We start from the raw sequence: 5,352 nt of genomic DNA on the forward strand, positions 1-5,352 counted from the left end.
CACCCCGAGCCGGGAAAGTGCGCCTGGGCGCGCGCCCCGTGTTGGCTCGGACGCGTCCCTGCTCCTGGCGGGCGAAGACTCCCGCAGGATCATGCATATTCTAGCAGGGAGGAGGATCCCTCCGAGGCTCACCAGTCACACCGCCTTTGTTCTGCTCAGCTTCTAGACTATTCCAGCTCGCCCACGTCGCCGCCTCCCGAGCCTCCTGTCTTTACCTCCAGCCCCCGTTTCTCCTGTGCAGTGCTCCCAAGCAGCACTACCACTCTTCCAGAAGGCACTGTGGCCTCGAACTTGGAGTTGTAGCAGAGGAAGGAACTAGGGCGCGAGACTGGCACCTGCCCTCTGTTACTGAGGCCCCTCCAATAGGGCCGCAGCCGGCAGCTCGGCGTTTGCAGTGTTGGACTTGGGGGAAGGAGGTCAGAAGAGGGGGTCGGGCCGAAGTCGTGGACGCCAGCCGTGGGCGTGGAGAGGTCACTGTTCCCTGTGTGTGGCTGCTCCCGTCCCAGCTGACGGCTTGGCGCTGCGCTGTCTTCTACTCGTCTTTGCTCAGCTCCGTCGTCCCTCCACCTTCCAAGACACCTACACGGTCTTGTTCACTGCGGAGCTGGCCGCCTTCAGGAGAACAGACCCCAGCTCGCCCCGGTCCCCCAAGAGGCGCTTCCCCTACCCTCAGGCCCGCCGCTGCCCTGTGGACCTTCGCCCCTCACCCAGGGCACCTTCCCCTCTCCACTCTTGCTTCAACTTCTCCTGCTACCGGCTGGTTTCCCTCAAGCAAGCCAACACCTTCAACTGTGTCCCACCTGAACCACACAACACCTTCCATCTCACGCCCCTTGTTAGTTCCACCGGTTTTTCTCCTGCCCACCGCAGCCAAGAGTTAGAAAGGTCGCGTCTGACCCCGCCTGTATTCCCCTCCTGCTACTCCCACCTCAGTCCCTGGCAGCCTGGCCTCCACATTCACCCCACAGGGAAAATACTCTCATCAAGGTCATCTAGGTCATCTCATCCACGAGGTTTGGTCTTTATTTTCTTCGCGTCTCTGTGGCTCCTGCTTGGACTCCTCCTAGAGACTGCACTGGGTTTCAGGCTGTCCCTCTGGCTGGTGCATCCGGGCTCCTCCACCCAGGGGTCTGAGCGCAGCCTCTCAACCCGCACACCTGTTCCTGACGGGCTGACTGCATCCTCCATAGTCTGCCCACTCAGCTCTCACCGCACCCACCACGGATCCCTAGCCCAGCCCATCCTGCTGACCGCCACCGTCCCGAGACACACCACCCCCACGGTGCCGCCAGTGTCTGGAATTCACCTTGCCAAAGACTGAGCTCATGCCCCGTGCCACCCTCACCTTCTACCTGCTCCTTTCTCTCTCTGTTCTTTCTCTTGAATAAGGGCCCCTAATTTTCCAAACCAGAATGGTGGGAGTTATGCCAGACTATTTTCTCACAAACCCCAACAGTTACCGCATCCTGTTGAGTATCTGTCCTGTTCTTTCTGTGGCGTCTGCCACTGCTGTGGTCTTGGATTACTAACAGAGCTGGATTTCAGAGGCCTCCGGAGGGTTTCCACTGCCTCCTGTCTCATTTCAGTGCACCTTGCACAATGCTGCTACTGCGGTAATACAAACCCAGTCACATCACTGTCCCCATGATCTACAAGCCCCGGGCCTGGTCCTTCTGGCTGGGTTAGTATAAACTCTCCGCTTCTTAGGGCGTACCCCATCCCTCCTAACACTCCCAGTTCCTGAACAGGCTGGTCGGGTGCATGTGCTGCTTGTGTCTTGGGAATACCTGGGGACTCTCTTTTCTGGGCCAACCCCTAGTTATCCTTCCAGCCTCAAGCTGGGCCTCACTGCCTACCTCACACTGGGGGTTAAGCATGTCTTCTCATGCTCTAAGGGAGCACCAGAGTCTCTGCTCGTCCCACCCATCACCTTGCATTGTGATGGTTTAACTGTGTCCTCAAAACTCCACTAGACTGTAGACCCCTTGAGGGCCGAGGCTGAGCCTGTCCTGGTACCTGCCGCACCTGCACCTGGTTCAGTGCCTGACCCAGAGGAGATGCTCTGGGAATATTTGTCAAGGGAATGAATGACGTTATGAAAGCCAAAGATAACTCCAGCTCAAAGTGTGAATTCTCATCAAAGGAATTTCATGACCACACGTTAAACTAAAAAAACATTTCTTCAGTACAGTACTTTTCAGTAAATATTCCTACTGAAAATAAAAATACATTTTAAAAAAGCAATGAATTACTTTTCTAGACATAGGCAGAAGCAAACATACAGTGTCAGACTCCATTCTGAGCTAGGTTAAAAGTTCAAGTTTTGTGGAAGGAGACTGTTTAGCACAGTTTCCACAACTCACATCTTGTGAGTGTGTAAACACATATATTCACACATGGCAATATCAACCCAGCATGCGCTATGGCTAGTGGGGCAGTGAGAAGGGAAGATTTTTTTTTTTTCTTTTGAGACAGAGTCTGGCTCTGTTGCCCAGGCTGGAGTGCCATGGCATGATCTCGTCTCACTGCAACCTCTGCCTCCCAGCTTCAAGCAATTCTCATGCCTCAGCCTCCCGAGTAGCTGGATTTATAGGCACCTGCCACCACACCCGGCTAATTTTTTGTATTTTTAGTAGAGATGGGGTTTCACCATGTTGGCCAGGCTGGTCTCGAACTCCTGACCTCAAGTGATCCAACCGCCTCAGCCTCCCAAAGAGCTAGGATTATAGACCTGAGCCACAGTGCCTGGCGAGAAAATGTATGTATCTATGCTTTTTTTTAAAAAAAAAGCATAGAGTAGTGGGATTTTTATAAGGATTTGCCAACTTTTTTAATGTCAAGATTTCTATAAAATGTTGGAGAGCAGGGGACAAAATAAATCCCTTGAAAACTTATAAAGGGAGAATTATATTAGAACCTGAAGCCACATTTTTAAGGCAGTCTGATATTTAGTTTCCCTAAAAATATAGCAAAAGATTTCCACTTGTTCAGATTTAGCGATCACCATTAAAGATAAATTCTATACTTGAAATTTAAGAAGGATTAGGTAAACACATGTGATGAAAAATATACCAAAATATACCCAAAAGGTTAATATATTAATAATACAATGATAATGTGTGTGCTGTAAAACTGCTTCTAGTTATGGAGTGATTGCTGGCACTGGGTTAAATCGTTTCCATGGAACAATTTACTTGGTATTTGCCCTAAAAGGTGGGAACTATTGTCATCATCATTTTACAGAGGCTGAGAGGCTGAGTAAGAAGAGTACCTGGGACACAGACCCTTGTAGCCTGGCTGCAACATTCGCACTATTACCTGCATTGTGTGCCACAACACATTGCCAACACTCTAAAACATAAAAGCACTTTCCTTATACAGTGATGAGACATTTCTTACAAAAAATGCAAAGCCAATCTTAGCCTATTTTCAGGCAGGAATTCAAGACACCTTAAAACATTTTTTAACCCAATCACCTGACCTTTTTCTAGTCTGGTCTGGGAAACCGATTCTCATGTGTGTTTAGAACCATTGGATCAGCATCAGGTGTACCAGCTGGCCACCTGAAGCAGCGGGAGCAGGGCTGGGGAAGAGGGTACCAAGAGCAGAGTGGCTCCGGCTCCCAGTGTGAGCGTCTGTTGCTAGGCAACCGCAGCAGCAGCAGCATTGCGCTCCTCGGCAACACACCCACCTGCGGGGACCCAGGGCTGCCCTGGGAGCTGCGGGCAGACGGTCCAGACTGACTGCGCCAGAGCCAGGAAGAGAAGGTCCTGGTCACCTCATGGAGAATTTGAAAGGCACAAAAGTAAAACAGTTGTTTCCTCACTCTTGTTGAAGTTCAAGACATCTAGGAGGTCTCAGAAGTCTCTTTCTTTCTCTCTCTCTCTTTCTTTCTCTTTAAACTTAAGACTTTTATTTTTTTCACACCCCAATAGGCCTGGGTGGTTGATTTTCCTTGCTCCCCTATCCATCCCCAGTACCCCTACCCTTCACAATGAGAAGAACATTCGCTGTTGCTCTTTGGCTCAGAGAGCACCTAGGCTTAGGCAGCTGACTTACAGTGGATTCGTGAGCGGGCGTCCGGTACTGGCTCAGCCACTCAGCCCTGCCTGGGTAGTGGCGTTCAAGCCTTGAGGGCAGGAATAGAGTTCTTTGACTTTAGGATATTGAAGGGAAATTTCTGGCCCACATTTGCTGTCATTGCATCACCAACCTGATGTTCAACATATTCCTGTAACACCTTAAACCAGGCATTTTTATTCCATCCCTGAAGGCTTCTTTTGTTCCCCAGAGAATCTCTTCAGGGTATCAGATTAGATTCCTCAAATGTCTCTCTCGGAGCTGTTGCTCCACCCCATCTTTGGCGTTCTCATTTCTGGTGGCAGAGACATGTAACAAGAAGAAAATCGATGATGCAGCCACCAGACTCTCAGTTCAAGGCTGTGGGCAGCGTGGGCAGTTAGATCTGCGCTGAGAACAACAAACAAATAGAGCTCCTTCAGAGGCCTCTGACTCTCCTCAGCCTCATGAAAATATATGTAACCCTGTGTCAGTTCATGTGATCTCTGTCCAGAGAAAATCACCATGCTATCTGTGTTCTTCCAAATCTACTTGGAAATTAAATACTTACCTACTGAAGTGTGAACTGTTGTAATGTCCTAAGTTTCCAAGGAAAATATGACTTCATCCAGAGCCTGAGTGCCTTCCTCAGAGTTCAAGAGGGTTTCATGATGTTCACTTCCAATATGATCTGCCACTCTTCCAGCAACCAATAAATCCGGCCTGCCCTCCATGCCAGTCACAAATGTCTGGGGAGTGTCCTTTGTACCGCGTCTCTTTTAGCTGCTTCACCTGGGTGGCAGCAACCACACTAGAGTCCAAGCCCCTAATAAAATGGAGCCTATCCTTCTGTCTGTCGTCAAAATTGTCCTTCTCCTTTCTCTCCCTCTCCTTCTTCTTCTTTCTTCTTTTTAGAGACAGGGTCTCACTGTGTTGCCCAGGCTTGAGTGCAATGGCACAGTCACGGCTCACTGTAGCCTCAACCTCATAGGCTGGAGGGATCCTCTCGCCTTGGCCTCCCAAGTAGCTGGGACTACAGGCATGTGCCACTGCTCCTGGGTAATTTTAAAATTTTCTGTAGAGACAGGGTCTTGCTATGTTGCCCAAGCTGGTCTTAAACTCCTGGGCTCAAGCGATCCTTCCACCCTGGCCTCCCAAAGCGCTGGGATTACAGGAGTGAGCCACTGCACCCAGCCCTAAATGCTTCTTAATATCGTGGTTGAAAAGGAACCGAAGCTTGCTCTTCAAAGTTTCTGTCTCTAAACCTGAGAGGAGTTTCTCCACTGTCACAGG

General features: G+C 50.1%; 1 pseudogene; it reads right to left on the minus strand.

Annotated features, from left to right (window-relative positions):
* Nucleotides 1-167: 167 nt before the first annotated feature.
* LOC105542396 overlaps nt 168-5,352 on the minus strand; it is a 7,821-nt pseudogene continuing 2,636 nt past the window's right edge.

Source organism: Mandrillus leucophaeus, unplaced genomic scaffold, assembly GCF_000951045.1.
Source record: "Mandrillus leucophaeus isolate KB7577 unplaced genomic scaffold, Mleu.le_1.0 Scaffold257, whole genome shotgun sequence".
Taxonomy (NCBI): domain Eukaryota; kingdom Metazoa; phylum Chordata; class Mammalia; order Primates; family Cercopithecidae; genus Mandrillus; species Mandrillus leucophaeus.